This window comes from Oncorhynchus masou, unplaced genomic scaffold, assembly GCF_036934945.1.
Source record: "Oncorhynchus masou masou isolate Uvic2021 unplaced genomic scaffold, UVic_Omas_1.1 unplaced_scaffold_845, whole genome shotgun sequence".
Lineage (NCBI taxonomy): Eukaryota > Metazoa > Chordata > Actinopteri > Salmoniformes > Salmonidae > Oncorhynchus > Oncorhynchus masou.
The window spans coordinates 94,070-118,567 of record NW_027014918.1 but is presented as its reverse complement, the minus strand read 5'-3'; the positions used below and the strand labels follow the sequence as shown (position 1 = coordinate 118,567).

The window sequence follows — 24,498 nt, the reverse complement described above, 5'->3', positions numbered from 1 at the left end:
AGATTTCCGGAATCAGGAGAGAATAAGAAGGAATCCTCAAAACACTCTTTCTGGTAAACACGGGAATTCTGGGAAAGTTAGTGAAACTTTGCAACACTAAATCTGTTAAAATGTCTGTTTTCTTCCACAAGAATAAGGCCCTACTTAGTTAGTTGTTGAAAAGTCTATTATAAAAGTCTAGGGTTGGAAAGTTATAGGAACTAAACATAAGCAATACCTACAACATACTGTATTTGGTTGTACTTTTATATGAACAGCTGCTGTTTTTATAATGTTTTATGACAATATAATTCATACATCATTTAATGTCACCCTGCCATTTTAAAACGAAAGATGGCTACTGTAATATCCATCCAAAAGCACAAACAACCTAAACTAACTGGTTCAAAGTCCCCATTCCAAAGCACAATACCTAATGGTGGTTAATATTTGTCCAGAAGCATTTCTGGGAAACCGGTCTTTTACAGAACTTTAATCAAGTGGCCCCAAACCTTTCCCTTCCTATTCCTGTTTCATTGATTTCAACCTCTCAAATGAAATGTCGATTTCCACCTAAATAGACATACCTTAAAGTAACTGCTTTTAATGAGCAGTTATATGATAAGGATATTAATAAACTTGGTATCATTGGAAACAACACACCTGGGAGATTGAGGAAATGGTCAGAAGGTAGACAGGAATGGCACAGTTCATATCACACAAGATCAAGCATACACAAAGGAACCGGTTTTGTTTTGAAAGTGATCTTTCATGGACAAGCTATAGGTCATTTATTGATTAATAGAACTGGAAACACATCAGATGGCTTCCACAGCAAATCAAAAACTTCTGGGGAAAAATAACATCTGGGACTGACAGATATGACAGCTAGAACTTTACAGACGTTTAATAAGGGGTGGGGTCAAGGGACATCTCCAAGAGTCCACTCAACCTCTCCGTTTAGAACCACCAAGACTCTTCCTGGAGCTGGCCACCCGGCCAAACAGAGCAATCGGGGAGAAGGGCCTTGGTCAGGGAGGTGACTAAGAACCCGATGGTCACGCTGACAGAGCTCCAGAGTTCCTCTGTGGAGATGGGAGAACCTTCCAGAAGGATATCCATCTCTGCAGCACTCCACCAGTCAGGCCTTTATGGTTGAGTGGCCAGACGGAAGGCACCCCTCAGTAAAAGGCACATGACAGCCCGCTTGGAGTTTACCAAAAGGCACCTAAAGACTCTCAGACCATGAGAAACAAGATTAGATGAAACCAAGATTTAACACTTTGGCCTGACTGCCAAGCGTCACATCTGGAGGAAACCTGGCACCATCCCTACGGTGAAGCATGGTGGTGGCAGCATCATGCTGTGGGAATGTTTTTCAGCAGCAGGGACTGGGAGACTAGTCAGGATTGAGGCAAAGATGAACAGAGCAAAGTACAGAGCGATCCATTGATGAAAACCTGCTCCAGAGCACTCAGGACCTCAGACTGGGGCAGGTTCACGTTACAACACCAATGAACCTAAGCACACACAGGCGGGACTCTCTGAATGGTTGAGTGGTGGCGGACTTGAACCTGATCAAACGAGAGACCTGAAAATAGCTGTGCAGTGATGCTCCCCTCCACCTGTAAAAAGATCTGCAGAGAACATGGGAGAAACACCCAAAATAAAGGTGTGCAAAGCTTGTAGTGTCATTCCCAAAAGGCACCTGCCAAAGGTGACTACTGAGTAAATGAATAGCAGTAAAACACTTCCAGAAAGAAACAAAGAGTTTTATCTGGTATTTAACTAAGTCTATGCATTTTAACACCTCATTTTACCAGCATTGCTTTGTGTAGACTTGAGAAAAATAGACTTGCTTTCTTTGGCACCATGATTAATGCCAAGCGTACCATGCTTACCAATCAATTGGAGCGTAAAAACAATGGCTTTCCTAGAGGGCTACACCATACCCACTGGAACTGCAGGTGAAGCATGGTGGCAGGGCAGCGATGTTGGGAATAAATATCATGTCTTTCTGCTTTGTATGCGTTAGGATCTTATTAAAAACTGCTTTGTATGCGTCTTTCTGACGCTTTCTGCTTTGTATGCGTTAGTCTACCTATCTTATTAAACGCTTTTAGTCTACCTATCTTATTAAAATGACGTCTTTCTGCTTTGTATGCGTTAGCCTACCTATCTTAGAAAAATATGTAATTTTAATGCAATATTCACTGGTTCAAATTCAGTAGCCTCTCTCCTCGTAGTTCGGCGTGCGTGTTCAATTGCTAGTATGTGTGGTCTCATTGAAATAGAGTTGGCTGCCTACATGGGCGGAGAACGTGGCAGTTAACTTAAATATGAAATTCAATGAAATATGATTAAACTGTAGTTTAATACAATGTCTGTAAATAAATATTGATAATGGAAAGAAGTGGAGAGTGCTCGGCCAATGTCCAATGTGAGTCGAAGTGCAATCAAAATATGTTATCCTCATTGAAAAGGAACAGGCACTGCGTGCTCATATGTTAGGCTACTATGGTGAGCGAGCATTGCGTATTTTCAAGTATTGACTACCCATGAATTTGTCTCTGCCTGCAAATCGTCTTCCTAAAACGTAGGCTGTATGCTTTATGAAAAAATGGAGCAAGTGTCACTGACATCATTACAGCTCCAAGTTCAGTAGCCATACCTGCGAGATCAGGTGTGTGTGCTCGCAATTAAATAGAGTAGGCTGTTGTGTATGCATGTGTGTAACGCTCATCGTTGTAAGGATGGTCGGACCAAGATGCAGCGTGGGGTAGGTTAATCATCTTTTATTAATGATAACCAGCAACAAAACAAGAAAGCGTAACCAACGAAACGTACAACGTATAGGGCTCAAAAGCAACAATACAAAATCAAGATCCCACAAACAACAGGTGGGAAAATGCTGCCTAAATATGATCCCCAATCAGAGACAACGAGAGACAGCTGCCTCTGATTGGAAAACATACCAGGCCAACAAAAAATACAAAAAACTAGAGTACCCACCCTAGTCACACCCTGACCTAACAAAAATAGAGAATAAAAAGTCTCTTAAGGTCAGGGCGTGACAATGTGCATAGAAGCACAGGGCAGTTATCTTTCCAAGGAAATGTACTTCCTAAATGTGATTAGGCTATAGTTTTTTTAAACATTGCCTTTAAATAAATATTGATCCACCATATGTCTCAGAATAAAAATTGTCCCACTCCTAAAAGGTAGGCTATAAAAATAATTTAAAGTTGTAGTAGTAGAATACACAAGGTGCAATTTTGAAATTCGGTAGTGCATCATCAGTTTCTCTTGTCATGTGTGTCAATGCATACCTTATAGAGCTATTTATAACTTGTCAGAAATGTCCAGATCAACTTGCCCATCTCAACTAACGTTTTTTATTTATTTCGTTTTTTAAGCCCATAGATTTGTGTGCCCATACAGCCGGAAAAAAAGTGAAATTAAATGAAAACGTCACAAAATGTCATCATAATATATGCACAAAGCATGCAGACACCTATTCCATTAAACATTTTCAAGCCGTTAGGGTGCTGCCTCGTGGAAACAGAGTTTGGAGGTCAGTACTGAGGAGCTAAAGAAGAGACACAACTACACCTGTACTGCCTCTCACCTCAGTCTGGACATTTAACAACAAGTCTGGATGTCACCTTCTGACATCCAGTGGGAGTGCATCTGCTGGGCAGTTGAGAGTCTCAGTTCCTATCCACCCTCTCAGCTCTACTGGTGATGCTGCTGGTTGTTATTCTATTGGGCATTTTCATTTGTGTCAAAAGGAGGTGGAGTAACACTGCCTCACAGTCTAAACTTGCCAACGTTGATGCAACAGTGTCAGAGGAAATGAACCTGTCTTCAGATTCTGAGACCTAATATATTCTTGGGACACTTATGCACTTTTGTCATATCAGCTCAATTCATAATGAAAATATGCCTGCCAGAGCACTTATCAGAGCAGAAACAAAATATGCAAAGGATTCTGTAATTGTTGGTCAGTATTCCTTTCCCCTCAACAACGGACTGTAAAGGATCCGTTTGGGGAGACTGTTGACTAACCAACATCTGGTCATTAGTCCAGATCTACATTTATATATGTTCTAGCCTGGTTTGGCATCCTGAGCATTAACTAAGCTAATCTGTTAGTTATTTTGTGATGTATTCTGTCATTTATAATCATGACTATTCATTAATTGTACAATTCTATCTGTGCTTTATTGGCTGATATCCAATATCTTACCCAGAAGGAGAATCATGTGATCATGTGTATGAGGTCTGTTTATTATTGGAAAGACTTTAAAGTGTCTCTGTGTTGTATTGCACTGCATTGATTCATGTTAACTATGTCATTAATTCATGTTAATTATGTACCTTAACTTCTCTCAGGAACTTGTTTATCACTGTGGAAGGTAGCAAAATCGGACTCTATTTCACTCCAGTTTAAGATTAAGGTGAGTGTTGTATGCATTATAAACTGAACCAGTGTTATGATAAAACACATTTAATAGAGAATGAATCTGTTTGATCATGTTCAGGGCCATGAAAAGTCCTGTTCTGTTTTACAGTATGTACACAGCTCGTTCTAAACATCCTTTCTTTAGTGTTACTTTTCCCCAGTCAAATATTCAGAGCTTCATTTCCACTTCAATGTCACGCCCTGGTCGAAGTATTTTGTGTTTGTCTTCATTTATTTGGTCAGGCCAGGGTGTGGCATGAGTTTTTGTATGTGGTGTGTTTGTATTAGGATTGTAGCTTAGTGGGGTGTTCTAGTTAAGTCTATGTCTGTCTGAAGTGGTTCTCAATCAGAGGCAGGTGTTTATCGTTGTCTCTGATTGGGAACCATATTTAGGCAGCCATATTCTTTGAGTGTTTCGTGGGTGATTGTCCTTAGCGTCCTGATGTCTGTGTTTATTTACACCAGTATAGGCTGTTACGGTCTTTGTTTTGTAGAGTTTGTAATTGATTTGTGTTTTTTACGTTTGTTTATTAAACATGGATCGCAATCTACACGCTGCATTTTGGTCCGACTCTCCTTCCCACCTAGAAAGCCGTAACATTCAAGGCTGGACCTCAACATGAAACAGCTTTTGATTATAAGATCAATTTTTAACTCAATAATTAACTGTTATTTTGTATTGAACACTGAATGATATTTGACATATCAAAAGGCTGCAAAGAAAATGTTACCTGCTTCCTGGTGCGGCAGGGTAGCCTAGTGGTGAGAGTGTTGGACTAGTAACTAGAAGGTTGCGAGTTCAAAACCCCGAGCTGACAAGGTACAAATCTGTTGTTCTGCCCCTGAACAGGCAGTTAACCCACTGTTCCCAGGCTGTCATTGAAAATAAGAATTTGTTCTTAACTGACTTGCCTGGTTAAATAAAGGTAAAAAAAATTATAAATAAAACAAGAGAGAATCAAACCTAGGTCTCCTGCGCACCACAATACTGTGTTTTCCCTCTGAGCTGAATCTGAGAACCACTGGCCACATTCCTAAACATGCTGTCTTTTTCTATTTTACATATAAAACAAATGTCTAGATCTTATCTACATTTCATTGCCTAAATAAAGGGCATGTGCACAAAGGCTGTGCTCCAAATTGCACCCTTTTCCTTTATAGTGCACTATGGGCCCTGGTTAAAAGTGGTGCACTATGTAGGGAATAGGGTGCCATTTGAGACATAGACATGTTTACTGACTTTAGTCATTTAATTTCCCCAGGTCGGAACGCTCCAGTGTTTTACCAATAAAAATCCTAAAGGTAGAAAAAAGCTTAATTGTATTTGTCTTGGAGACAAAGAGTAAATGTCATTTGTCAATCTGAAATGAGTCAGAGTTAGTGCTTCTATCCTTTTCCAAATCAAGTATTGTTCATTGTGAAACTTGCCTGGTTGTTGTTCATCCTTCCTGAAATTGCACTGGGGCACAAAATAACAAAACATTTCCATATGTGACAAACACACAGGCACACACACAAGCATTGACGGACAGATGTGGAGATCAGGGGCCCCCAGATAGCATGTGATAGCAAAAAGTGTAGAACTGCAGGGAATTTGCTTTGAAACTGTGTAGGATAGAATAGCATGATAAAACTGCTAATGTTTCTCTCTGCACCATGGCAAAATGTGTTGAAATGTAGGTAGTTAGCTAACTGATTCGGCTCCACATGTGACCTCAGTCTGGACCCTCAAATCAAATGTGCACATGACCTGCCATTACCGTTACAACCACGGCCAAAATGTTAAGGAACAGTGACAGGAAATGAGCATTGCATCTGTGTGCTACTGCAGAGGCTACATCATTATTGCACAAATCTGATATGGGTCACATGTAAAACTGAGTGTGAACAGTCAGAAAAAAGATTGGATATGGAGAGAAAACAGAACTGGGTTCTTCAGGTGGTTGTGTAATCATAGCCATGTATAATTCAATAAATCAGAGTTTTTATTTAAATTAAGGCTTGACTAAAGTGCTTTTAATCCCAAAATGTCTCCAAATTTTTACCATCATTGTAAAGCCCTAGCTATTTTGTTGCTTTGACAAAGTCAAATATATACTATATAACATCTAATGTGATGGACCATATGACTGGACAGATACTATATAACATCTAATGTGATGGACCATTTGACTGGACAGATACTATATAACATCTAATGTGATGTGATACTATATAACATTTAATGTGATGGACCATATGACTGGACAGATACTATATAACATCTAATGTGATGGACCATATGACTGGACAGATACTATATAACATCTAATGTGATGGACCATATGACTGGACAGATACTATATAACATCCAATGTGATGGTCCATATGACTGGACAGATACTATATAACATCTAGTGTGATGGACCATATGACTGGACAGATACAATGTGATATATAACATCCAATGTGATGGACCATATGACTGGACAGATATTATATAACATCTAATGTGATGTTCCATATGACTGGACAGATACTATATAACATCTAGTGTGATGGACCATATGACTGGACAGATACTATATAACATCCAATGTGATGGTCCATATGACTGGACAGATACTATATAACATCCAATGTGATGGACCATATGACTGGACAGATACTATATAACATCTAATGTGATGGACCATATGACTGGACAGATACTATATAACATCTAATGTGATGGACCATATGACTGGACAGATACTATATAACATCTAATGTGATGTTCCATATGACTGGACAGATACTATATAACATCTAATGTGATGGACCATATGACTGGACAGATACTATATAACATCTAATGTGATGGACCATATGACTGGACAGATATTATAGATCTATGCAAAAACATCTATATATTTCATTATAATCAGGCAGTGTGGATTAGTTTGACACATCATCAGCAATGTGCAAAATAAAAAGGTAACTATTTATGCATCGCTTAGTTTATTAAAGTCTAGTTAAATAATCACCTTTTAATAACGCACATTGTTCAAGGAAAGTGTCAAAATAAATTATACTTTCAGATTGTAATGCCTTCATGGTACTTTTGCACATATTTGACCTACAGTATTTTACACCATGAAGATGTCACTCAGTAAGTCAATAGGATGAAAAGAAAACAGAAAGTCACAGGAGGGTTGAAACATTTATAGTTTTTAGATGTCAGGTCCCAAACCACAAAGTTACAACATTATGGAATATAACACTGCTTCTGACAACAATACTTTAGAATGAAAAACAAGGCTCCTGCTGCAATCAGAAGAGTTTCCCTGGCATTGAAATTGTTTTTATTATCTTGTCTTGGCTCTGCTTAGGGTTGAAACATCCTGATAACTTTCCCAAAGTTCCCAGGTTTTACAGTAATCCAGGTTGGAACTTTTCCAGAATCAGGAGGGAATACATGGAATACCTGGGAATTCAGTGATAGTTTTGCAACCCTAACTCTGCTCGACTGTCTGTTTTCTACCACTCCACATCCTGAAAAAATACAAGAATAAATCACTACTTAGTTAGTCTTTCAGAATTCTATTATAAAAGTCTAGGGTTGGAAAGTTATAGGAACTAAACATAAGCAATACCTACAACATACTGTATTTGGTTGTACTTTTATATGAACAGCTGCTGTTTTTATAATGTGTACGACAATATAATTCATACATCATTTAATGTCACCCTGCCATTTTAAAACGAAAGATGGCTACTGTAATATCCATCCAAAAGCACAAACAACCTAAACTAACTGGTTCAAAGTCCCCATTCCAAAGCACAATACCTAATGGTGGTTAATATTTGACCAGCTGTATTGGAAACTGATCTCTTCCACAAGTCTATTCAAGTCAAGAGTGGCCCCAAACCTTTCCCTTCCTTTTTCTGTTTCGTTGATTTAAAGGCAACGTTCAGTCATTTTCTTGGCAAAGTGCTCCACATCTTACTTAGCCTCTTATAGAAGTTTATTTGGATTGTAAATTGTGTTCATAAGGTGGCATTAAAAATTCACATTCCTGCACACACACCCTGAGAGGACAGGCAGTAGGAAAACAGAGAGAGGGGCAGACTTAGCAGGCTAATGCATACACACTCTGAGAGGAGACGGGGAGGGAGGTGTGTGTGTGTGTGTGTATGAGGAGAGCTGGACAGGAAGTAGGAAAACAGAGAGAGGGGCAGACTTAGCAGGCTACTGCATACACACTCTGAGAGGAGACGGGGAGGGAGGTGTGTGTGTGTGTATGAGGAGAGCTGGACAGGCAGTAGGAAAACAGAGAGAGGGGCAGACTTAGCAGGCTACTGCATACACACTCTGAGAGGAGACGGGGAGGGAGGTGTGTGTGTGTGTATGAGGAGAGCTGGACAGGCAGTAGAAAAACAGAGAGAGGGGCAGACTTAGCAGGCTACTGCATACACACTCTGAGAGGAGACGGGGAGGGAGGTGTGTGTGTGTGTGTGTGTGTGTGTGTATGAGGAGAGCTGGACAGGAAGTAGGAAAACAGAGAGAGGGGCAGACTTAGCAGGCTAATGCACGCATGCGCAAGTGAACCCAAGCCACACGCATGCTGCACACTCCAGCACCAATATGTATCACAGAGAGACAGACAGAAAATGAACATGATCAACACACAAGCACACATTCAGGTCTAAGGATTTCACTGAACGTTATTTGTAATTAATTTACGGTGTCATCTGATTGGTGTTTGGCTGTGTGTGCAACATGCAACATGACTCACCCTCTCTTCCTCATTATACCCTCAGCTTCATTTGGTCTTAAATTTCCACCTCCATTTGTTTGAGTTGTTCAACAACATTAAAGTACCTTACCTTGTTTTGACAAGTGAAAAGAAAAGTCTGTCAGACACTTCAGAGCTAGAAACCTGCTGCGTGAGGCTACTGGAAAAGTCGTGAACATTTCAAAATCATGAGCAAACTGTCCTTTCATTTGTTCATTAGTTTTACACTTGTCAACACAGGTAAAATGGTCTTAACTTTCTCTCAAACTAATTTAATGATTGTTTTATGTTATAAAATGTCAAATGTCCATAATTGTGTTATATCACTCCTCTCCCAGGTTCAGGATCACATTCTCTGTGGGCACTTGCCACATACACAGCAATTGGAGAGACACCTTTCCCTGAGTTTACGGTTGTGGTGATGTTGGATGACATCCAGGTGGGTTACTATGACTCCAACGATAAACAGTCTGTCTACAGGGGACAACATATCACAGACAAAACTGAGGATGATGAAGTACAGGACGGACCTCATGTATTTGGAGTAATATACCAGAGGTAATTTGAACATAAGATGGTTTGAACTAAAGCACCACTTTAATCTCACGGAAGGTGTTCAAGTTCAGCAAAGATTGACTGACTGTGAGATGATGGACAATGGAGAACCAGCCTTGGCCGTGTTGAAGGATGTTTTCAATGGCATTTTTCAAGATGTATTACAACATGACACATTATACATATGATGCTGGGAAACTACTACTAGGAAGGGATGGGATGATGCAAGTATACAAAATAACACTTTTGGAAACGTTTTACCTTCCCCTTTGCATCAAATCACTGAAGAGATTCCTGTCTCAAGAGAAGAACGTTTAATACTTATGACAGTCTTAAACTGGAGAGAAATAGAGTTTAGTATTTCTCTCCCTTCCACAGGGATAAACAAGTTCCTGAGAGAAGTTAAGGTATATAATTAACATGAATGAATGACATAGTTATTATGAATCGATGCATTAATCGATTAGACTACATTTTATTGTCTGTAACATAGCTTTTATTTTGCAGGCAGGATGAACATACACTAGATACAATACAAAACAGAGACACAGTGCGATGATTTTTTTCGCACAGGCTACAGAAAGCTATCTCAGTCCGCTAATGCAGAGTTTCCCAAACTCTGTCCTGGGCCCCTGTGCTAATATAGGACTAGTAAAGGCCCAATACACTAATTTTGTGAAAACATGTCTAAATTAAAAAATATTTGTTTATATTATTTTATTTTATTTTTCAGGGGGTGGTGCAGCACCCTCAGCACCCCTACTTCCTGGGGCTATGGAGACACTGTAAAGCCATTCCAATAATAAACAGACCTCATACACATGATCACATGATTCTCCTTCTGGTTAAGATACTGGATATCAGCTGATACAGCACAGATGTAGAGAACATTCTGAAATTAATGAATAGTTATGATTTGAAAATACAGACTGCAAAACATATATTATTCCAGATTACATTTGCTGTTGCTGCAGTGTTATTTTTCTGCTGTAGCAAACAGGTTCAAATTAAGATCCTACATCTGTAATACTGCAATAATAATAATAGTTGCATCAGCGTCCCAACATTTTATTAGGTCTCAGAATCTGAAGACAGGTTCGTTTTTTTCTGACACTTTTGCATCAACGTTGGCAAGTTGTTACAATGTCTACGAGAAGGTGCATCTCCTCCTTTTGACACAAATGAAAATGCCCAATAGAATAACAACCAGCAGCATCACCAGTAGAGCTGAGAGGGTGGATAGGTGAACTTTCTCTGTCCCAGACTCCCAACTGACATCCAGCTTGTTGTCCAGACTGAGGTGAGAGGCAGTACAGGTGTAGTTGTGTCTCTTCTTTAGCTCCTCAGTACTGACCTCCAGACTCTTCCTCAGCTGGTAGGTCCCATCTCCACTAGGCTGAACCTCCCCCCCTGTCAGCTCCTGTTTATGGTGTTGAACACTGAGCTGTAGTCAATGAATAGCATTCTCACATAGGTGTTCCTATTGTCCAGGTGGGAAAGGGCATTGCTGAGTGCAATAGAAATTGTATCATCTGTTGGGGCGGTATGCAAATTGGAGTGGGTCTAGTGTTTCTGGAATAATGGTGTTGATGTGAGCCATGACCAGCACTTCATGGCTACAGAAATAGCTCATGATTTAATGTTTTAACATTTCTCTTGACCACAGGGATTCTTTTGGAACCTTGGTGGTCATGGTTATGGTCACAATATTATGGTCTGTCCAGCCCACTGGCATTGATCTGGCTTTCAAACATTGCAATGGTATATTACAGAAGATCAGATCAGTGTATGTGTATGAACGGTGACCCATGATTGATGATCTAGTAGTTTCATTAACCATTTGTTTCAAACCACAGTTCTCGGCATGTCTTATTAATTTAGTTCTATTTGAATTATTGTAACACAAATTTTGATCCAAATGTGCAAATTGTCCAAACAGATCCGCAAGGTAGATGGATTATTTTCAATATGTACAGTAATTGGACCATAAACAGATATGGCTCATTAACCTTTAGGGACCAAATAATGAGGATCCACACTTCTTTGAAAATATACAGTGGGGAGATACAATGTGATTTTCTGGATTTTTGTTTTAGATTCCGTCTCTCACAGTTGAAGTGTACCTATGATAAAAATTACAGACCTCTACATTTTGTAAGTAGGAAAACCCGCAAAATTGGCAGTGTATCAAATACTTGTTCTCCCCACTGTATATAATAAATTATTAACCCTGCAGGCAATACAATACTTTATTAATATGGTGGGAGATTATAATACTGTTTTAAATACCTCAATGGACCGTAAAGGAAATCACACTATAAACTATAACCCTCAGGCTCTTAAGGAAATTATGAATGTCATGGATATATTAGAACTAGTGTATATTTGGAGGCTTACATATCCTGACCAAGTGAGATATACATAGAGGAGGTTTAATACCCTGACCTAGTGAGATATACATTCAGCAGAGGCTGAATCAAGCTAGTCATCTTGACATCTTTCTTATGTCATTCTCGTTGACACCAAAAGTGAAAAAGGTTTTGATAGGATGCGGTCGGACCATCAGATATATACATTACTCTTACTGAATTTCCACGTGGGCGGGGATATTGGAAATTTAATCAAAGCCTATTGGATGATAACTTTTTTTGTAACTAGGACAGAGAAATGTATAACTGAATTGTTCTGCCGTAACATAGGTACATCAAATCCGCTTATTGTATGTGACACTTTTAAATGTGCCTTTAGAGGTCATGCAATTCAGTACTCATTTCTAAAACAAAAAGACATTTAGGTCAAAGGAATCCATACTAACAAAGCAAATAGAAGGTCTAACAGAACAGATAGATAGCAATAAAAACTGAACCATAGAGGCACAGAATCAGTTAGAGGAAAAACTAAAAGAAATGGAGGAATTTATTCAACAAAGGTCAAGTGTAATAATAAAGCTGGATGGAAAATGGGGATAAATTAATCTTCAACATAGAAATGCTACCAAAAATAATTTACTAAAACTTATTACAAATGATCTAGTCACCTACGATTCACCAAACAATATTTTGAATGAGGAAATAAAGTACTTTAAGCATATGTTTTCGTTCCAGTCTCCTCCATCTCCTCTAACCGAAGCAATTTCTTTCTTCTTCTATTAATAATGTAAAATTAACAGCCATACAGAAAGACTCATGTGAAGGTGAAATTACAGAGGAGCAAATTCTTGATGCAATTAAAGCCTTTAAGTCCAGGAAAACTCCAGGGCTGGATGGCATACCAGTTGAGGTATACCAAACCTTTTTTGATATACTCAGAGGACCGTTATTAGCATGTTTTAACCCCTCTTATATAAATGGTAGATTATCAGACACGCAACAAGGTCTGATTTCATTATTACTGAAACAGGATACAAGTGGGAAATATAAAGACCCAGTCCATTTAAAATTATTGGTGGCCCCTTACACTTCAATGTTGTGACGCAAAAATTCCAGCAAAATGTATAGCGCATTGAATTTAAAAGGTTTTGTCCGAAATTATTCATTCTAATCAGACAGATGTTTTACATGGATGATACATTGGAGATAATATAAGGCAAGTACTGGAAACAATAGAACACTATAAAAAATCTGGGAAACCAGGCCTGCTATTCATAGCGGACTTTGAAAAGGCAATTTGATAAAGTACGACTGGAGTTTATATATAAATGCCTGGAACTTTTAAATTTTGGAGAATCTCTTATAAAATGGGTTAAAATCATGTATAGTAACCCTAGGTGTAAAATATTAAACAATGGCTACTTCTCAGAAAGTTTTAAACTGTCAAGAAGTGTAAAACAAGGTTGTCCACTATCGGCATATCTATTTATTATGGCCATCGAAATGTTAGCTGTTAAAATCAGATCCAACAGTAATAACAATGGATTAGAAATAGAGGGCTTAAAAACAAAGGTGTCATTGTATGCGGATGATTCATATTTTCTTTTAAATCCACAACTTGGATCCCTCCACAGAATCATAGAGGATGTGTTTTGGAACAGCAAGCCAGACAAAATTAAATGTGCATATTTATATAATTAATAACAATTCAGAGGACTGAAATGATTAAATATTAAAGTATTAGACCTCTCACTAAAGGCTTCAGTCATACAAAAGTTATACTTAAACCTAAACTGGTTCTCTATCAAATTAGTAAAATTGTCTCAACCTATGTTCAAGAAAGGCCTTTTTCACTTTATTCAGATTACAACCTCTCACTTTCATTTGTTTGAAAAGGAAATCATCTCCCAAATATCGCTATTTTTAAAACAAGTCATAAGAAGTTGGTTACAATTTCAATTTAATCCATCAGAAAAGACAAAACAAAAATTACAACAAATATTGTAGCTGAACTCAAATATACTAATTGATTAAAAAAACATTATAAAATAAAAAAAGACGCCTCACAGGTCCTCAACTGGCAGCTTCATTAAATAGTACCCACAAAACACCAGTCTCAATGTTAACAGTGAAGAGGTGACTCTGCGATGCTGGCCTTCTAGGCAGAGTTGCAAAGAAAAACCATATCTCAGACTGGCCAATAAAAATAAAAGAATAAGATGAGCAAAAGAACACAGACACTGGACAGAGGAACTCTGCCTAGAAGGCCAGCGTCACGAAGTCACCTCTTCACTGTTGACATTGAGACTGGTGTTTTGTGGGTACTATTCAATGAAGCTGACGGTTGAGGACTTGTGAGGCGTCTGTTGTCAAACTAGACACTCTAATGTACTTGTCCTCTTGCTCAGTTGTGTACCGGGGCCTCCCACTCCTCGTTCTATTCTGGTTAGAGACAGTTTACGCTGTTGAAGGGAGCAGTACACTGCGTTGTACGAGATCTTCAGTTTCTTGGCAATTTCTTGCATGGAATAGCCTCCATTTCTCAGAACAAGAATAGACTGACGAGTTTAAGAAGAAAGTTCTTAGTTTCTGGCCATTTGGAGTCTGTACTCGAACCCACAAATGCTGATGCTCCAGATACTCAACTAGTCTAAAGAAGGCCAGTTTAATTGCTTCTTTAATTAGAACAACAGTTTTCAGCTGTTCTAACATAATTGCAAAATATTTTTCTAATGATCAATTAGCCTTTTAAAATTATAAACTTGGATTAGGTAACACAATGTGCAATTGGAACATAGGAGTGATGGTTGCTGATAATGGGCCTCTGTACGCCTATGTAGATATTCCATTACAAATCTGCCGTTTCCAGCTACAATAGTCATTTACAACATTAACAATGTCTACACTGTATTTCTGATCAATTTGATTTTAATGGAACAAAAATATGCTTTTCTTTCAGAAACAAGGACATTTCTAAGTGACCCCAAACTTTTGAACGGTAGTGTATATTTGCAAAACAATATATGGGGGATAGGAAGTGATGCAGACAACTACATTGATGGAAGCTACAATCTATCTGCAATACTAAAGCTGATCAACCCCCCCAAAATACAAAAAATAAACAATGCAGTTTTACAAAAAATAAGAGTTAAGAAAATATTTACTAAATAAAAAAGTGAACATAACATAATAATAAGGATCACAATACATTAACAATGATGTAAACAGGGGTACCGGTACTGTGCGGGGGTACAGGTTAGTTGAGGTAATTGAGGTAATATGTACATGTAGGTAGGGGTAAAGTGGCTGTGCATATATAATATACAGGGTGTAGCAGCAGCGTAAATAGAAAAGTGGGGGTCAATGCAAATAGTCCAGGTAGCCATTTGATGAACTTTTCAGCAGTCTTATGGCTTGGAGGTAGAAGCTGTAAGGAGCCTTTTGGACTTAAATTTACTGCTTGCCATGCAGTAGCAGAGAGAACAGTCGTTAACTAGGGTGGCTGGAGTCTTTGACCATTTTTAGGGCCTTCCTCTGAAACTGCCTGGTATAGAGGTCCTGGATGGCAGGAAGCTTGGCCCCAGTGATGTACTGGGCCATACGCATTATCCTCTGTAGCGCCTTGCATTCGGATGCCGAGCAGTTGTCATACCAGGCAGTGATGCAACCAGTCAGGATGTTCTCAATGGTGCAGCTGTAGAACTTGTTGATGATCTGAGGACCCATGTCAAATCTTTTCTGTCTCCTGAGGTGGAAAAGATGTTGTCGTGCCCTCTTCACGACTGTCTTGGTGTGTTTGGACCATGATATTTTGTTGGTGATGTGGACACCAAGGAACTTGAAGCTCTCGACCTGCTTTACTACAGCCCCGCCGATGTGAATGGGGGAGTGCTAGGCCCTCCTTTTCCTGTAGTCCACAATCAATCTCTGGTTCTATCACACTTAGAGTACTGTCCTGTCATGTGGTCATCTGCAGCAACAAACGTACCTAAACCAGCTCCAACTCACTCAAAACACGGCTGCCAGATTAACTCTTTAATGCTTTGTTCAAATGAATATCAACAAAATGCACCAGAATATATTATGGCTCTCCGTTGAACACAAATTACTATCAAGTCTTTAGATTTTCTTTAGGAATGTTATATTTTTCAAGAAACCACAGTATTTCTCAGACCATTTCTCAGTGTATACTGGTGTAAGAGATGGTAAGAGAATATGGTTCTCGGCACCAGTGTAACAGATGCTCCATGAAGACCAGAAGTCTGGTCTCGGCACCAGTGTAACAGATGCTCCATGAAGACCAGAATTCTGGTCTCGGGCCCAGTGTAACAGATGCTCCATGAAGACCAGAAGTCTGGTCTCGGGCCCAGTGTAACAGATGACCCATGAAGACCAGAAGTCTGGTCTCGGGCCCAGTGTAACAGATGCTCCATGAAGACCAGAAGTCTGGTCTCGGGCACCAGTGTAACAGATGACCCATGAAGACCAGAAGACTGGTCTCGGGCCCAGTGTAACAGATGCTCCATGAAGACCAGAAGTCTGGTCTCGGGCCCAGTGTATAACAGATGCTCCATGAAGACCAGAAGACTGGTTTCGGGCCCAGTGTAACAGATGTCCCATGAAGACCAGAAGACTGGTCTCGGGCCCAGTGTAACAGATGCTCCATGAAGACCAGAAGACTGGTGTAACAGATGACCCATGAAGACCAGAAGACTGGTCTCGGGCCCAGTGTAACAGATGCTCCATGAAGACCAGAAGACTGGTCTCGGCACCAGTGTAACTTCATAAATCTCTTGAGTAATAGAGAAAGGATGTCTATCCAGAGATCCCAGTTGATTGCTGTTTATTCCTGAAGATAGACACAAGGAAGCACATTAGATGGGTGTAGATTTGTGATTTGTCTGTAGTAATAACTGTGAATTAGCAAGGAGCTAATGCCACCATTGTAATTAGAGCATGCTAGCTAACTTGCTCTTACAGCAATAACATACTATTAGAGCATGCTAGCTAACTCGCTCTTACAGCAATAACATACTATTAGAGCATGCTAGCTAACTTGCTCTTACAGCAATAACATACTATTAGAGCATGCTAGCTAACTTGCTCTTACAGCAATAACATACTATTAGAGCATGCTACTTGCTCTTACAGCAATAACATACTATTAGAGCATGCTAGCTAACTAGCTCTTACAGTAATAACATACTATTAGAGCATGCTAGCTAACTTGCTCTTACAGCAATAACATACTATTAGAGCATGCTAGCTAACTCGCTCTTACAGCAATAACATACTATTAGAGCATGCTAGCTAACTTGCTCTTACAGCAATAACATACTATTAGAGCATGAGCATGCTTACAGCAATAACATACTATTAGAGCATGCTAGCTCTTACAGCAATAACATACTATTAGAGCATGCTAGCTAACTCGCTCTTACAGCAATAACATACTATTAGAGCATGCTAGCTATTAACTCGCTCTTACAGCAATAACATACTATTAGAGCATGCTAGCTAACTTGCTCTTACAGCAATAACATACTATTAGAGCATGCTAGCAATAACATACTATTAGAGCATGCTAACTCGCTCTTACAGCAATAACATACTATTAGAGCATGCTAGCTAATGCTTACAGCAATAACATACTATTAGAGCATGCTAGCTAACTTGCTCTTACAGCAATAACATACTATTAGAGCATGCTAGCAATAACATACTATTAGAGCATGCTAGCTAACTTACAGCAATAACATACTATTAGAGCATGCTAGCTAACTCGCTCTTACAGCAATAACATACTATTAGAGCATGCTAGCTAACTCGCTCTTACAGCAATAACATACTATTAGAGCATGCTAGCTAACTTGCTCTTACAGCAATAACATACTATTAGAGCATGCTAGCTAACTCGCTCTTACAGCAATAACATACTATTAGAGCATGCTAGCTAACTCTGCTCTTACAGCAATAACATACAAAAGCACATCCCAGGATGCCCCCATTTATGCTTCTGCTACAATAAAGCACTACTTAGTTAGTTGTTGAAAAGTCTATTATAAAAGTCTAGGGTTGGAATGTTATAGGAACTAAACATAAGCAATACCTACAACATACTGTATTTGGTTGTACTTTTAAATGAACAGCTGCTGTTTTTATAATGTGTATGACAATATAATTCATACATCATTTAATGTCACCCTGCCATTTTAAAACGAAAGATGGCTACTGTAATATCCATCCAAAAGCACAAACAACCTAAACTAACTGGTTCAAAGTCCCCATTCCAAAGCACAATACCTAATGGTGGTTAATATTTGACCAGCTGTATTGGAAACTGATCTTTTCAACAAGTCTTTTCAAGTCAACAGTGGCCCCAAACCTTTCCCTTCCTTTTTCTGTTTCATTGATTTAAAGGCAACAGTCAGTAAATGTTTTGGCAAAGTGGTCCTCAATCTTACTTAGCCTCTTATAGAAGTTTATCTGGATTGGAAAGTGTTCAGAAGGTAACGTTAAAAATTCCCATTCCTGAACACACACTCTGAGAGGAGATGGGAAGGGGGGAGTGTGTATGTTTGTGAAGGAGAGCTGGACAGGCAAAACAGAGAGAGGGGAAGAATTAGTAGGGTAATACACACGCACACGCACACGCACACACACACACACACACACACACACACACACACACACACACACACACACACACACACACACACACACACACACACACACACACACACACACACACACAAGCCACACACATGCTGCACACACTCTAGCACAAATTTGAATCAAACACAGACAGACAGAACATGAACATACACACAAATGCACACATTCATATCTAAGGATTTTTTGTAATTCATTTACAGTATCATCTGATTGATGTTTGGCTGTGTGTGCAACATGCAACATGACTCACCCTCTCTTCCTCATTATACCCTCAGCTTCATTTGGTCTTATATTTCCACCTCCATGTGTTTGACTCGTTCAATAACATTAAAGTGCTTTACCTTGTTTTGACAAGTGAAAAGAAAAGTCTGTCAGACACTTCAGAGCTAGAAACCTGCTGCGTGAGGCTACTGGAAAAGTCGTGAACATTTCAAAATCATGGGCAAACTGTCTGTCCTTCTTTTTGTTCATTTGTTTTACACCATTGTCAACGCAGGTAAGATGTACTATCCACTTTCTCTCATAACTCATTTAATGGTTTGTTATGTTATAAAAATATCCATAACTGTGTATAATGTCACTCCTCTCCGGGTTCAGGATCACATTCTCTGTGGGCACTTGCCACATACACAGCAATCGGAGAGACGCCTTTCCCTGAGTTTACGGTTGTGGTGATGTTGGATGATGTTCAAGTGACTTACTATGACTCCAACATGAAACACTTCATCTACAGGGGTCATAACACTTCAGACAAAATGCATGATAACGAAGCTCAGGACGGAGCTTAAATACTTAGACTGATGTTCAACAACATGAAAGAGAGATCATTTCACCTAAAGCACCACTTCAACCTCACAGAAGGTGTTCAAGTTCAGCAAAGAATGTCTGGCTGTGAGATGTTGGACAATTGTGAACCGGTCATGTTCATGGTGAAGGACACTTTCAATGCTATTTATACAGATCAAATGGTATATTACAACATGACACATTTTATATATGATGCTGGGAAACTACTACGAGGATGGGATGGGATGAGGCAAGCGTTTGAAAGAATATTATTTGAGAATGTTCACCTTCCCATTTGCATCAGAACACTGAAGACAATCCTGAAGAGAGAGAAGAACGTTGTGATGCGTAAAGTTCCTCCCAGACTCAGGTTGATAAAGAAAGAGGTTTCTGGAGGGTTCCAGGTGAGCTGCTTGGCGTTTGGTTTCTACCCCCGCCACATCAACATGACCCTGCTGAGAGACGGCCAGCCAGTGGCAGAACAAGAGCTGACAGGGGGGGAGGTGCTGCCTAGTGGAGATGGGACCTACCAGCTGAGGAAGAGTCTGGAGGTCAGTACTGAGGAGCTAAAGAAGAGACACAACTACACCTGTACTGCCTCTCACCTCAGTCTGGACAACAAGCTGGATGTCAGTTGGGAGTCTGGGGCAGAGAGAGTTCACCTATCCACCCTCTCAGTTCTACTGGTGATGCTGCTGGTTGTTATTCTATTGGGCATTTTCATTTGCGTTAGGAGGTGATTCTGAGACCTAATAAATTGTTGGGACACTGATGCAACTTTGTCAATTCAGCTCAATTCACAATGAAAATATGACTGCCAGAGCACCTATGAGTGAAGACACAAAATGTGTGAATGATTCTGTCATGGTCAGTTGATCTTCCCTTCCCCTCAACAAAGGACTGTAAAGGATCAGTTTGGGGAGACTGTTGACAAGAACAAATATCTGGGTATTATTAGTACAGATCTGCATTCATATATTTTATAGGCTGGTTTGGCATCCTGCTCATTAACAAAGGTAATATTTGTATTATTTCTGTTATGTAATCTGTCATTTTTAATCATAACTATTCATTCATTTCACAATGCACTTTATATCTGCAGTCAGTGCCATGAAAAAGTCCTTTAGTGTTACTTTTCCCCAGTCAAATATTCAGGGTTATATTTCCACTTCAAGGCTGGACCTCAACATAGAAAACAATGTGTTTGATTATAAGATCTAGTTCAACTATTATTTTATGATGAACACTGAATGGTACAACAAAAGGCTGATAATCCAACGTCTCCATTACACATTTTGAAATTAGTATCCTTCCATGTTACCTGCTTCCTACTGAGACCAGCTAGGTTAGAACCTAGGTCTCCTGCACACCACGACACTGTGTAGACCTCTGAGCTGAATCCCACAACCCCTGACAACATTAGATTTCCTAAACCTGCTTGGTGCATTTTTCCATGTAAAAGCCATAAACATAACTTACCTACATTTCATTACCGATGTAAAGGGCAGGTGCTCAGAGTATGTGTTCCAAACAGCACCCTATTCCCTACATAGTGCACTAGGGGCCCTGGTCAAAAGTAGTGCCCTATATAGACAATAGGGTGCCATTTGAGATACAGCTATAATCACTGGCTATAGTCAATTAAGTTCCCCAGTTGTATTTGTCTTGGAGACGGATGCCTCATAAAGAGTCACTTTCATTTGTCAATCTGGAATGAATCAACAGTTTGTGCTGCTTGAGAGCAGAGATTAATACAACACAAATACTGTATTTGCTCTCAGAAAACACACACACACACACACACACACACACACACACACACACACACACACAAAACACACACACACACACACACACACACACACACACACACACACACACACACACACACACACACACACAAATAATCACCTATGTATAACAGGGCTGCTCTGTCATTTTATATTCCAGCTATATTATATGTTATATATCATTATATCAGGCACTGTGGATTAATTATACATCACTCAGTTTATTAAACTCTAGTTAAATAATCATGTATAATACAATTAAGCAATAAGGCCCGAGGGTGTGTGGTATACAGTGCCTTGCGAAAGTATTCGGCCCCCTTGAACTTTGCGACCTTTTGCCACATTTCAGGCGTCAAACATAAAGATATAAATCTGTATTTTTTGTGAAGAATCAACAACAAGTGGGACACAATCATGAAGTGGAACGACATGTATTGGATATTTCAAACTTTTTTAACAAATCAAAAACTGAAAAATTGGGCGTGCAAAATTATTCAGCCCCTTTACTTTCAGTGCAGCAAACTCTCTCCAGAAGTTCCGTGAGGATCTCTGAATGATCCAATGTTGACCTAAATGACTAATGATGATAAATACAATCCACCTGTGTGTAATCAAGTCTCCGTATAAATGCACCTGCACTGTGATAGTCTCAGAGGTCCGTTAAAAGCGCAGAGAGCATCATGAAGAACAAGGAACACACCAGGCAGGTCCGAGATACTGTTGTGAAGAAGTTTAAAGCCCGGATTTGGATACAAAAAGATTTCCCAAGCTTTAAACATCCCAAGGAGCACTGTGCAAGCGATAATATTGAAATGGAAGGAGTATCAGACCACTGCAAATCTACCAAGACCTGGCCGTCCCTCTAAACTTTCAGCACATACAAGGAGAAGACTGATCAGAGATGCAGCCAAGAGGCCCATGATCACTCTGGATGAACTGCAGAGATCTACAGCTGAGGTGGGAGACTCTGTCCATAGGACAACAATCAGTCGTATATTGCACAAATCTGGCCTTTATGGAAGAGTGGCAAGAAGAAAGCCATTTCTTAAAGATATCCATAAAAAGTGTTGTTTAAAGTTTGCCACAAGCCACCTGGGAGACACACCAAACATGTGGAAGAAGGTGCTCTGGTCAGATGAAACCAAAATTGAAATTTTTGGCAACAATGCAAAACGTTATGTTTGGCGTAAAAGCAACACAGCTCATCAACCACAACACACCATCCCCGCTGTCAAACATGGTGGTGGCAGCATCATGGTTTGGGCCTGCTTTTCTTCAGCAGGGACAGGGAAGATGGTTAAAATTGATGGGAAGATGGATGGAGCCAAATACAGGACCATTCTGGAAGAAAACCTGATGGAGTCTGCAAAAGACCTGAGACTGGGACAGAGATTTGTCTTCCAACAAGACAATGATCCAAAACATAAAGCAAAATCTACAATGGAATGGTTCAAAAATAAACATATCCAGGTGTTAGAATGGCCAAGTCAAAGTCCAGACCTGAATCCAATCGAGAATCTGTGGAAAGAACTGAAAACTGCTGTTCACAAATGCTCTCCATCCAACCTCACTGAGCTCGAGCTGTTTTGCAAGGAGGAATGGGAAAAAATGTCAGTCTCTCGATGTGCAAAACTGATAGAGACATACCCCAAGCGACTTACAGCTGTAATCGCAGCAAAGTGGCGCTACAAAGTATTAACTTAAGGGGCTGAATAATTTTGCACGCCCAATTTTTCAGTTTTTGATTTGTTAAAAAGTTTGAAATATCCAATAAATGTCGTTCCACTTCATGATTGTGTCCCACTTGTTGTTGATTCTTCACAAAAAAATACAGTTTTATATCTTTATGTTTGAAGCCTGAAATGTGGCAAAAGGTCGCAAAGTTCAAGGGGGCCGGATACTTTCGCAAGGCACTCTATAACCAATATACCACAGCTATGGTCTGCTCTTAGTTGCGACGCAATGAGGAGTGCCTGGATACAGTCTGGATACAGCCCTTAGCCGTATTATAAACTGCTTACCAAAGTAATTAGAGCAGTAAAAATAAATGTTTCGTCATACATGTGGTATACGGTCTGATATACCATGGCTGTCAGCCAATCAGCATTCAGGGCTCGAACCACCCAGCTTATAATAATGAATCAAGTCTTCTTAATTATCTGGCATTTCTAACCAGATCCTGCTTCGGCAGTTCTGTCATTCTGAGTGTAACAAAACAGTGGATCTCCTATTCTACCAGACGATGCCATTGATTTACACTGTTGCAGAAGGCTACAGAGACTAGTGTAGGGAAGGAAACTCCAAATATGGTAGTCTCTAGGGGACACACTGGCACAGTTACACACACAAGCAGAGACTGATGTATGCACACAAGCATTTATAATCAGACAACCAAGACACCAAGCTAAATCCAAGGGCAGTAGACATGTTACAGAATAAGTAATCTGGGCAGCCCCTTGAACAGACTAGAGTTCCCAGATGAAGCTGGGTGAAGTCATTTCCAGGCTGACACCAAATCGAAGCGCTCTCTCTTCCTCATTCCACCCTGTTACAGACACACTGAAGCTTGATGTGCAATTAAATTGAATGTCTTTACTTTAGATCCCCATATTAACTCATACAAACTTGTGTGATCATCACACATCCAGGGGTCGTACTGATCTCCCCAAACTCCAACCAACCCCAAACAACCAACAACAAACAACCATAAACAGGTACCCCAAAGAACCACAAACATTCCCAAACATGTATCTCAAACAACCAAACTTGCTACTAGCTAAGCCCTGGACCAGAGCTAGTTAGTACGACCAAAGCAAGAACAGAGTTAATGTGGACAAAGCTAGCTAGCCATTAGCTACACCCTGGACCAGAGCTACTTAGTGTGGACCAGAGCTATACCAGAGCTGGTGTGAACCAGAGCTAGCCAGCTACTATCTTTGCCCTGGAACAGAGCTCGTGACAGATTATAGCTCTGGTCCAGGGTGTTAGAGCACTGCATGTGCACATACCAACCGAGACACAAAAAATACCATCTGAAACGCAAGCGCACGCACTTTGAGGTTCGCAGACCAGGTGGCCTCAGCACACATAATCTTCAGCTGGATGCTTTTCAATGTTTGGGG

General features: G+C 39.8%; 1 pseudogene; it reads left to right on the top strand.

The window, feature by feature from the left end:
• Nucleotides 1-19,238: 19,238 nt before the first annotated feature.
• Nucleotides 19,239-20,326, top strand: LOC135537815 (major histocompatibility complex class I-related gene protein-like; annotated as a pseudogene).
• The last annotated feature ends 4,172 nt before the right edge of the window (nucleotides 20,327-24,498 follow it).